This window comes from Dendrobates tinctorius, unplaced genomic scaffold (assembly GCF_039654945.1).
Source record: "Dendrobates tinctorius isolate UK_male_01 unplaced genomic scaffold, ASM3965494v1 ptg000243l, whole genome shotgun sequence".
NCBI lineage: Eukaryota > Metazoa > Chordata > Amphibia > Anura > Dendrobatidae > Dendrobates > Dendrobates tinctorius.
This window is the reverse complement of record NW_027361910.1, coordinates 11,526,674-11,539,276: the sequence shown is the minus strand read 5'-3', so window position 1 is coordinate 11,539,276 and position 12,603 is coordinate 11,526,674. Positions and strand designations below refer to the sequence as shown.

The window sequence follows — 12,603 nt, the reverse complement described above, 5'->3', positions numbered from 1 at the left end:
AACTGTCGGCGCATGGGAGGACATGGACATACGCGTAATCGCGCCAGTGATTGCTTGTACAGCAGCTTCGGTGGATTGCGCAGCTGAGAGAGCCCTCTCAAGAGTGGCCAACCGGCCCTCAAGCTGCCGAATGCACTGCAAGAGTTGTTGCTGTTCTGCCATCACTAGCCAGACCCTGGTGCAAGTATAATGTTAGGAACGTCGGAAAGCACTAAATAAAAATATAAATAAAGTGCGTTCGCCGCTCGGGGTCCACCGTGCGGTAGATGGTATAACCGCTACTAGCTGGTGGCAGAGCAAGGTTCAAGGTCATCTGGTCCAATCTCCTGCTCAATGCAAGAGTCACTAAATCATTTTAGTATGTCTGTCCAGCCTCTGTTTAATGACTTCAATTGAAGGAGCACTCTCCACTCCTCACGGCAGCCTGTTCCACTCATTGATCACTCCCACTGTGAAAAAGTCTTCCCCCTTCCTGATTTCCTATGCTGCTAAGGGTGAACCTTCCTGTTATTAGGTTTAGGAGACAATCACTTTTTCACACATTGCCCTGTAGGTTTGGATTTATTTCTCCCTTAATAATAATGACCTTTGTTTAAAAACTGCATTTTGTGTTTACTTGTGTTATCTTTGTCTAATATTTAAATTTGTTTGGTGATCTCAAACATTTAAGCGTGACAAAAGAATAGGAAACAAGAAAGGGGGTAAACACTGTTTTACACAACTGTGTCTAATCTGAATGTTCTCCCTTTGAGAATGTTCTCCCTTCTCCAATGAGCTGTCCCTCTATGCCTTGGAAAAGTTGTGCTGCCCTGCCACTCGCATCTTCTCTGAGTGGGATTTTAGTGCTGCCAAGGGGGTCATAACAGACAGACACTTTTGCCAGTCAACAGCAAATACAGACAGGCTCAGTCTAATAAAAATGAACAAGCCTGAATTACCCACTTTTCCACACCACCAAATGACAGCAGCACATAAAGTGTTTTCAATATTCAAAATTTTAATGAGGCCTGCCAGTTGTTGCCTTTCAGGAGTCTATGTGTCACGTGGACCCGTCCTGTGTGACATGACCCGCAGGTCGTTAACTAAAACAACAAAACTGGCACGTGTAACTGTCCTGTGTGACACGACCCACAGACCGGTAACTGAAACAAGACACGGGGGAAGGGGAAATAGTTACAACGGTGGGCCATGCGATAGGGATCAGGGACGTGGAGATCTCCTGCACTCCTCTGAGTCAGTGTCCCTCACACTCCTAATGTTCCCTATACAGGCTCCTCACCTGTCGCCGAGCCAGATACCTGTCACCCTAGCACACCCTACATCTATCCCTTGCTAGGGAGCTGGGTGGTGCAGGCTCTGGTCCCACCGCTGAACTAATACACACCAGGGAAAAATACAAACAGGGGAAACACTAAAAACACTTATCTTGCTCTGCTGCAGCACCAGTCAGCAGAGTGCATCACCGGATTAACTTTTCGCATTGGCTCGACACCACAGAGCCAACTGCCACCTTCACCATCTCACTGTGCTTCGGACACCGGGCAGACAGAGTTCAACAACAGTTTCAGCAGTGGCTCCAACCTTCAAGTCAGCTGCTAACTTCACCAGGTTTCTTAAGTGGCTCCACACCTCAGCCAGCTGCTCCCTTCACCATGGTAGGAATCCCAAAAGGACGCTATCACCAACACCTGCTCATAGACCATGTGACCCTATGTAGGAAAAGGGAATGATCAAAAAACTGCTATAACCCCAGTGACCACCGGGAGCAAAAGGCAAAGCAAAGAAAACATCAAGTGCAATGACACTTGTGGCCACCGGGGGCAAAAGGTAACTAAAGCAACTATTAGGATGCAATGACACCCGTGGCCACTGGGGGCAAAACTAATCTTAAGCCAAAGGCTTGAAGGAAAAAAAGGTTTACATGCGTTAATCCAGAAGCTGACACGGCTCCAAGAACTGGATCGTGACACTATGGCTGACCCTCCTCATAATTTCCATCTGGCTTTGCACTTTCTTCAAAGCCTTTAGAACTGTATAAGTACATCAATTACACTTTCTAAATATTTTCATTCAAAAATTGTTTTTGGATTCAGTGATTCTTCCATACAGTTTAACACAGTTATTGTTGCATCATGGTGATATTTAAACCTTACAAAAAGTTTCAAAATTTTGCTGGGTTACATTTCTCAGACATACAGTATTATGTGTTCTTGGGCACATTTCATAGGTATATACAGTGGGTCCGGAAAGTATTCAGAACACTTTAATTTTTTCACTCTTTGTTTCATTGCAGCCATTTGGTAAATGCAAAAAAGTTCATTTTTTTCTCATTAATGTACATTCTGCACCTCATCTTTACTGAAAAAAACAGAAATGTAGAAATTTTTGCAAATTAACTAAAAAAGAAAAACTGAAATATCACATGGTCATAAGTATTCAGACCCTTTGCTTAGTATTGAGTAGAAGAACGCATTTGAGCTAGTACAGCCATGAGTCTTCTTGCAAATGATGCAAAAAGTTTTCACATCTGGATTTTGGTATCCTCTGCCATTCTTCCTTGCAGATTCTCCCAGTTCCGTCAGGTTGGATGGTGAATGTTGGTGGACAGCCATTTTTAGGTCTCTCCAGAGATGCTCAATTAGGTTTAGGTCAGGGCTCTGGCTGGGCCAGTCAAGAATGGTCACAGAGTTGTTCTGAAACCACTCCTTTGTTATTTTAGCTGTGAGCTTAGGGTCATTGTCTTGTTGGAAAGTGAACCTTCGGCCAAGTCTGAGGTCCAGAGCACTCTGGAACAGATTTTCATCCAGGATATCTCTGTACTTGGCCACATTCATGTTTCCTTCAATGGTAACCAGTCATCCTGTCCCTGCAGCTGAAAAACACCACCATGTTTCACTGTTGGAATTGTATTGGGCAGATGATAAGCAGTGCGTGATTTCTCCACACATACCGCTTAGAATTATCACCAAAAAGGTCTATCTTCGTCTCGTCAGACCAGAGAATCTTATTTCTCATAGTGTGGGAGTCCTTCCTCTGCTTTTTAGCAAACTCTATGCGGGCTTTCATATGTCTTGTACTGAGGAAAGGCTTCTGTCGGGCCACTCTGCCATAAAGGGCCGAATGTTGGAGGACTGCAGTGATAGTTGACTTTGTGGAACTTTCTCCCATCTCCCTACGGCATCTCTGGAGCTCAGCCACAGTGATTTTGGGGCTCTTTTTATCTTTCTCACCAAGGCTCTTCTCCCACGATTGCTCAGTTTGGCTGGGCGGCCAGGTCTAGGAAGACTTCTGGTGGTCAGAAACGTCTTCCTTTTAAGGATTATGAAGGCCACTGTGCTCTTAGGAACCTTGAGTACTGCAGAAATTCTTTTGTAACCTTGGCCAGATTTGTGCCTTGCCACAATTCTGTCTCTGAGCTCATTGGCCAGTTCCCTTGACCTCATGATTCTCATTTGGTCTGACATGTACTGTGAGCTGTGAGGTCTTATATAGACAGGTGTATGCCTTTATAAATCAAGTCCTATCAGTTTAATTAAACACAGCTGGACTCCAGTGAAGGAGTAGAACCATTTCAAGAAAGATCACAAGGAAATGGACAGCATGTGACTTAAATATGAGTGTCTGAGAAAAGGGTCTGAATACTGATGACCATGTGATATTTCAGTTTTTCTTTTTTAATAAATTTGCAAAAATTTCTACATTTCTTTTTTTTATCAGTGGAGATCGGGTGCAGAGTGTACATTAAAGAGAAAATTTTTTTTTGCATTTACCAAATGGCTGCAATGAAACAAAGAGTGAAACGTTTAAAGGGGCCTGAATACTTTCCGAAACCACTGTACGTCTCAAAAACCTTGTTCAAAATTGTATCGTTATTTTACTGATCATCGATAAAGTATTACACATTCTTGTGTACATTTCATTGCTATATAAGCCTCGAAAACTTGTTAAAAATTTATTGGTATTATATTTCTAACCTATAGATTATTCTGTGGTCTGAAGTACATTTTGCTAGTATATAACACTCAAAAAACGTGTTCAAAATTTATCGTTATCATTTTGCTCATATTGCTTTCCCATCGGGTAATACATCTTCTTGGGCCCATTTTGTTGCTATATCAGCCTCAAAAAAACTTGTTCAAAAGTTATCATTATGATTTTGCTCATATCCATAGGGTGTTACATGTTCTTGGGTACATTTTGTTTCTATAAAAGCTTCAAAAAACTTGTTCAAAATGTATCGGTATTATATTGCTTATCCATAGGGTATTAAATCTTCTTGGGTCCATTTCGTTGCTATATAAGTTTCAAAAAACTTGTTTAAAAATGTATCGCTATTATAATGCTCACCTACAGACTATTCCATGGTCTGGAGTATACTTCAATGTATTCATATTATATTGCTAATCCATAGGGTATTACATATTCCTGGGTACATTTTGTTGGCATATTACACTCAAAAGACTTGTTAAAACCTTAAACTGCATCACACATTGCAGATTTGGTGTATTTTTGTAGCGCTTTTTCGGCGCAGATTTGTGACAAAACCTGATGCCGGCAAAGTGAATGAGAAACCTTAAGTGTCGTGCATATGTTGAGTATTTCTGACTTGCTGTTTTGGTGCAGAGAATTATGTGCAGCATGTCAATTCTTTGGGCATTTTTGTTTTGCGGTTTTCACCATGCACCTCAGTCAAATCAATCAAAAACGCAAGGCAAAAATGCACAAAACATGCTCATTTTTGCAGCTGCGTTTTTCCTGCCAAGAGATGTAGAAATGGTGTGGAAATTTGACTCAGCGTGTACACATACCCTCATCAGTAGTGTTGAGCGATACCTTCCGATATCGGGAAATATCGGATTGGATTGGATCGGACCGATACCCCAAAAATATCGGGTATCGCCGATTCCGATCCCGGAAACCCAAGCAAGTCAATGGGCCTGCCGGGGGTCTGTGCGGGCCAGCCGGGGGTCTGTGCGGGCTGCCGGGGGTCTGTGCGGGCCTGCCGGGGGTCTGTGCGGGCTGCCGGGGGTCTGTGCGGGCTGCCGGGGGTCTGTGCGGGCCTGCCGGGGGTTGTGTGTGTGTGCAGGCATCGTCCGATGGGACTACAAGTCCAATCGGGCTATGCCAGCTACAATGACAGTGATTGACACATTAGCCAATGATGGGACAGTAGTAGTCCCATCATCCGGCTAATGTGTTGAATGTAAAAAAAACAAAAAAAACATACATACTACATACATACTACATATATACAACATTCATACAACATACATACATACTACATACATACTTCATATATACTACATTCATACAACATACATACAGTACATGCTACATATATACTACATTCATACAACATACATACATACTACATACATACTTCATATACAGTATACTACATTCATACAACATACATACATACTACATAAATACTACATATATACTACATTCATACAGCATACATACATACTACATACATACTTCATATATACTACATTCATACAACATACATACATGCTACATACATACTACATATATACTACATTCATACAACATACAAATTCAAATTCAAAGAAGCTTTATTGGCAGGACTAAATACACATTAGTTTTGCCAAAGCAAGTGTACAAAAGGGAATAGGGATAGGGACTGTAGGGATGTTGGGTAGGGGTTGTAGGAAAGGTGGTTGGGGGCAGATCCAGGATGGGGCCATAGATACATACATACATACATACTACATACATACTACAGTCATACAACATACAGTACATACATACTACATAATACATACTACATACATACTTCATATATACTACATTCTTACAACATACATACATACTACATACATACTTCATATATACTACATTCATACAACATACATAAAACATTCTACAGACATACAACATACATACTACATACATACTACATACAATACATTCATACATTCATACAATACATACATATAGACATACAGTACATATAACATAGAGTACATACTCACCATCACTTGTCAACTTTGATCCCCGAAGCCAGTGTCATCTGTAAAAAATATTAAAATAACAAACAACCAATATACTCCCTGATCCGCAGAAATCCACGAGTGTCCCATGATGATCTCCCGTGGAGAACAGCAGCATCAGCTGATGCGACCGCTCTCTAGGGGCCCCAGCAATACAATGATGGGAGGTAGGTATCCTTCCGCACTGTATTCCTCTGCCACTGTAAAAAAATAGTCCCTAGTCTCACTTTTGGCATTGCTGTGTGAGAAAGTTCCCACGCAGCTTTTGCCATAAAGTGAGACCAGTGAACTATAGTAACCTCTCAGTGATGCACTGCAGGAGATCGTCGTGGGACACTCGTGGATTTCTACGGATCAGGGAGTATATTGGTTGTTTGTTATTTTAATATTTTTTACAGTGAGAATGACACTGGCTTCAGGGATCAAAATGACAAGTGATGGTGAGTATGTACTCTGTTATATGTACTGTATGTCTATATGTATGTATTGTATGAATGTATGTATGTATTGTATGAATGTATTGTATGTAGTATGTATGTAGTATGTATGTTTTATGTATGTTGTATTTATGTAGCATGTTGTATGTATGTAGTAATTATGTAGTATATATGTATGTTGTATGAACGTAGTATATATGTAGTATGTATGTAGTATGTATGTATGTTGTATGAATGTAGTATATATGTAGTATGTATGTAGTATGTATGTTGTATGAATGTAGTATATATGTAGTATGCATGTATTATGTAGTATGTATGTATGCTGTATGAATGTAGTATATATGTAGTATGTAGTAGTATGTATGTATGTATGTTATATGAATGTAGTATATATGAAGTATGTATGTAGTATGTATGTATGTTGTATGAATGTTGTATATATGTAGTATGTATGTAGTATGTAAGTTTTTTTTTTTTTTACATTCAACACATTAGCCGGATGATGGGACTACTACTGTCCCATCATTGGCTAATGTCTTAATCACTGTCATTGTAGCAGGCATAGCCCGATGGGACTTGTAGTCCCATTGGACGATGCCTGCACACACACACAACCCCCAGCAGGCCTGCACAGACCCCTGGCAGCCCGCACAGACCCCCGGCAGGCCCGTACAGACCCCCAGCAGGCCCGCCCAGACCCCCGGCAGCCTACATAGATCCCCGGCAGGCCCACACAGACCCCGACAGGCCCGCACAGACCCCCGGCAGGCCCGCACAGATGCCTGGCAGGCCCGTACAGACCCCCGGCAGGTCCGCACAGACCCCCGGCAGGCCCGCACAGACCCCCGGCAGGCCCGCACAGACCGCACATCATGATGACATAATTTCAGCAGCCAGTCACAGCCATGCCATTAGTTAATATGGCTAACACAACTGGCTCATTGCATTATGGGAACTTCCGATTCCGGTATTCGATACTGTAAAAATATCGGTACTCGGTATCGGAAATCCAATACAGCGAATATCGGCCGATACCCGATATTTGCAGTATAGGAATGCTCAACACTACTCATCAGTATTATATTGCTCACCCATAGACTATTCCGTAGTCTGGAGTTCTTTGGTATAAAATACTCAAAAGTGCATAGACTTTATGAGTCTAGGAGTACCAATACATGACAATTTGAACAGAATGTGTATGAGGCCTCTCATTTACAGTTAGGTCCATATATATTTGGACAGAGACAACATTTTTCTAATTTTGGTTCTAGACATTACCACAATGAATTTTAAACAAAACAATTCAGATGCAGTTGAAGTTCAGACTTTCAGCTTTCATTTGAGGGTATCCACATTAAAATTGCATGAAGGGTTTAGGAGTTTCAGCTCCTTAACATGTGCCACCCTGTTTTTAAAGGGACCAAAAGTAATTGTACAATTGACTCCAAGGCTATTTCATGGACAGGTGTGGGCAATCCCTTCGTTATGTCATTCTCAATTAAGCAGATAAAAGGCCTGGAGTTGGTTTGAGGTGTGGTGCTTGCATTTGGAAGGTTTTGCTATGAAGGAAACATGCGGTCAAAGGATCTCTCCATGCAGGTGAAACAAGCCATCCTTAAGCTGCAAAATGATGCAATGATGCCGTAAGTGAGATCACTGGAGCTCATCAGCTGATGAACTTGTGTGACCTCTCACGGCAGCTCAGTGCTATACACAGTAGGAGCGATTACCTCCTTTGTCAATGTTACGTAGGTTCATTCTGTTAACGCTCCTACATAGGCTAGTTATAGTGTGCGCATGTGTGCGTGTGTGTGTGCGTTTGCGTGTGTGTGTTTACTTACCGGTTTAGTAAGAGGGGTGTCTGTAAGACACCTTTTCATTACTAAATCTAGGGCTTGGTGTCAATGACAGCTGCTGACAATGAGCCCTAATCTCAGTACTCTGATGCTACTGTGTCAGAATGAGAAAGAAGGTGTTGAACCATGACATTATATCACAACATTTTTTTTAAATATCTTTATTTATCTCAACAAAGCCTTCATTGCTGTACAAAATGCATAACATAATGCATCAAAAAATGCTTTTTTGCTGCCAAGAGATGCAGAAACCTTGCAGAATGTTCTGCAAGCAAATATTCAATGTGCACACATACCCTAATGCTGGAGTCAAACTTTCGATATTAAAATCGGCCCGATTGTGTTAATGCAAAGTCAGACGAGAGTCATGCATTTTTCATGTTTGTACAGTCTGACTGTTAACACATAGCTTCTGATTTACTTCCTAAGGCCGGTTTCACATGTCCTGATATTTCTGGTAGCAAAAAAAACTGCACCAGAGATGTCAGGGACATATACAATTAGTACAGTGTGTGCAGCTTACTGTACATGTATTTAATTATTAAAAGATTTTTTTTAAAAAAAAATCATGACGTTGGCTCCCGCATCATTTTTCTTAACCAGCAGAAGGGAAGCCGACGGATGGGGGCTGATGTTTATAGACTGGGAAGAGGGTAATACCGCTCGAGCTTCCCAGGCTATTAATATCAGCTCACAGCTCTATACTTAGCCTTTACTGGCTACTATTAAAATGGGGGATTCCCAAAAAATTACAGTGTCCCCCTATAATTAATAACCAGCAAAGGCTATACAGACAGCTGCGAGCTGATATTAATAGCCTAGGAAGGGGAAATGGATACTTACCTCCTAGGCTAAAAACATCAGCTCTCAGCCGCCCCAGAAAAGGTGAATCCATAAGATGTGCCAATTCTGGCACTTACTCTCGCTCTTCACATTTTGTCTGGAGCAGTGGCAAGTGGGGTGATAGTTGGGGGGTTGATGTCACCTTTGTACTAATGTCAAAACGGTACTGGAGATGTGTGTCAACTAGTGTTGAGCATTCCGATACTGCAAATATCGGGTATCGGCCGATATTCGCTGTATCGGAATTCCGATACCGAGTACCGATATTTTTTCAATATCGGATATCGGAATGGGAAGTTCCCATAATGCAATGAGCCACTGTTGTGGCTCTGATTGGCTGCTGAAATGACATCATCATGATGCGCGGTCTGTGCGCATCATGATGCATGTTGTATATATGTAGTATGTATGTTGCATGTAGTATATATGTAGTATGTATGTTGCATGTAGTATATGTGTAGTATATATGTATGTTGCATGCATGTAGTATATATGTAGTATATATCTAGTATGTATGTTGCATGTAGTATATATGTTGTATATATGTATGTTGCTTGCATGTAGTATACAGTATATGTTGTATATATGTATGTTGCATGTATGTGGCATATATGTAGTATGCATGTAGTATATATGTGGTATATATGTAGTATGCATGTTGCATGCATGTGGTATAAATGTAGTATGTATGTATGTTGCATGCATGTAGTATATATGTAGTATGCATGTTGCATGTAGTATATATGTAGTATATATGTATGTTGCATGCATGTAGTATATATGTGGTATATATGTAGTATGCATGTTGCATGCATGTAGTATATATGTTGTATGTATGTATGTTGCATGCATGTAGTATATATGTGGTATACATGTAGTATGCATGTTGCATGCATGTGGTATATATGTAGTATGCATGTAGTATATATGTAGTATATATGTAGTATGCATGTTGCATGTAGTATATATGTAGTATGTATGTATGTTGCATGCATGTAGTATATATGTAGTATGCATGTTGCATGCATGTAGTATATATGTTGTATGTATGTATGTTGCATGCATGTAGTATATATGTAGTATGTATGTAGCATGTAGCATGTATGTTGCATGTATGTAGCATGTATGTAGTATGTATGCAGCATGTAGTATGTATGTAGCATGTATTTTTTTTTACATTCAACACATTAGCCGGATGACCGGACTACTACTGTCCCATCATTGGCTAATGTGTCAATCACCGTCATGGTAGCAGGCATCGCCCGATGGGACTTGTAGTCCCATCGGACGATGCCTGCACAGACCCCCGCAGCCTGCACAGACCCCTGGACAGTCGGTACAGACCACCGGCAGGCCGGCACAGCCCCCCGGCAGGCCAGTACAGACCCCCGGCAGTCCGCACAGACCCCCGGGCAGTCGGTACAGACCACCGGCAGGCCGGCACAGCCCCCCGGCAGGCCGGTACAGACCCCCACAGCCTGCACAGACCCCCGGACAGTCGGTAAAGACCACCGGCAGACCGGCACAGCCCCCTGGCAGGCCGGAACAGCCCCCCGGCAGACCGGCACAGACCCCCGGCAGTCCGCACAGACCCCCGGCAGGCCGGCACAGACCCCCGGCAGGCCGGCACAGACCCCCGGAAGGTCCGTACACACCCCCGAGAGGCTGTACAAGGACAGAAAAGGGTTTTTCTTATTCCGATACCGGAAGTCCCATAGACTTGAATGAGACTTCCGGTATCGGAATCGGCGATACCCGATACTTTTTTCGTATCGGGCCGATACCATCTGATCCGATCTATAGAAGATGTAGCAAATTGGTATAATATTTAAAATATAAAATATAACCTTTAATTGATTCCTTTAAAAACATATATTAGACACAGAAATACAAAACAAATATAACCAAGTGCCAAAGTGCAATAGTGCAGTGCTCTATTAAAAACAAACCGTGTTGTACTTTCCAGGTATCATATGGCCCAGGACAATGCCGTATTGTTAAATGTCCAGGTGTCCCCTCATACCTAGAATCTAAGACCATATGACCCCTAAGTAATTGTAATTATGTATAGACCAGGCCTTTATGTCGTAAATAATATTGTTACTTTTATAGACATATACATCCGGCCCATATACATTAGCTCAACATATATACAGCGTCGGTTAAATGCATCAGGATACATAACACCTCATATAAGCATAGTGTAACCGTTTCATAATACCACTAATGATACTGAGACCGCTGTACTTATCTTTAACGCTTCTGTAAAAAACAGATGACCGGGTAGGGTCCGTCTAGAAAGCCCAAAATCATGACCCGATCTCCGCGCTTGTCACCCAACGCGTTTCGTCATTGCCTGACTCATCAGGGGTATCTTATTCTGGCGCATCTATAGAATCATAGAATCATAGAATGGTAGAGTTGGAAGGGACCTCCTGGGCCATCTGGTCCAACCCCCTGCTCAAAGCAGGATTCGCTAAATCATCCCAGTCAGATGTCTGTCCAGCCTCTGTTTGAAGACTTCCATTGAAGGAGAACTCACCACTTCTCGTGGCAGCTTGTTCCACTCATTGATCACTCTAACTGTCAAAAAGTTTTTTCTAATATCTAATCTGTGTCTCCTCCCATTCAGTTTCATCCCATTGCTTCTAGTCATTCCTTGTGCAAATGAGAATAAAGTTGATCCTTCTACAATGTGACAGCCCTTTAGATATTTGTAGACAGCTATTAAGTCTCCTCTCAGTCTTCTCTTTTGCAAACTAAACATTCCCAAATCCTGCAACCTTTCCTCATAAGACAGGGTTTGCAGACCGGTCACCATTCTGGTTGCTCTTTTTTGAACTTGCTCCAGTTTGTTGATGTCTTTTTTAAAATGTGGTGCCCAAAACTGGACACAATATTCCAGATGAGGTCTGACCAAAGAGGAGTAGAGGGAAATAATGACTTCACGTGATCTAGACTGTATGCTTCTGTTAATACATCCTAGAATTGCATTTGCCTTTTTTGCTGCTGCATCACACTGTTGACTCATATTCAGTCTGTGATCTATTAGTATACCCAAGTCTTTTTCACATGTGCTGTCACTTAGCCCTATTCCTCCCATTCTATATATGCTTTTTTCATTTTTATTGCCCAGATGTAGTACTTTGCATTTCTCCCTGTTAAAAACCATTCTGTTAGTTGCTGCCCACTTCTCCAGTTTATTTATATCTTTTTGAATCCTCTCTCTCTCTTCTCTAGTATTAGCTATCCCTCCTAGCTTTGTGTCATCAGCAAATTTACCCCACTTGAGACATTCTTCAAACTGGATGTGCAGCCATTTACGACCACTCTTTGGGTCCGATTACTAAGCCAGTTATGAATCCACCTAACAGTTGCATTGTCCATTCCATACTTAGTCATTTTTTCAATAAGGATTGTATGAGAGACTTTGTCAAATGCTTTGCT

The 12,603-nt window shown here is 41.7% G+C and overlaps 1 protein-coding gene across 1 annotated transcript in view; it reads right to left on the bottom strand.

Moving 5' to 3' along the window:
- Positions 1–12,603, bottom strand: part of TMEM132D (transmembrane protein 132D) — a 1,611,777-nt gene that overhangs the window by 296,660 nt on the left and 1,302,514 nt on the right. The window lies entirely within an intron of this gene.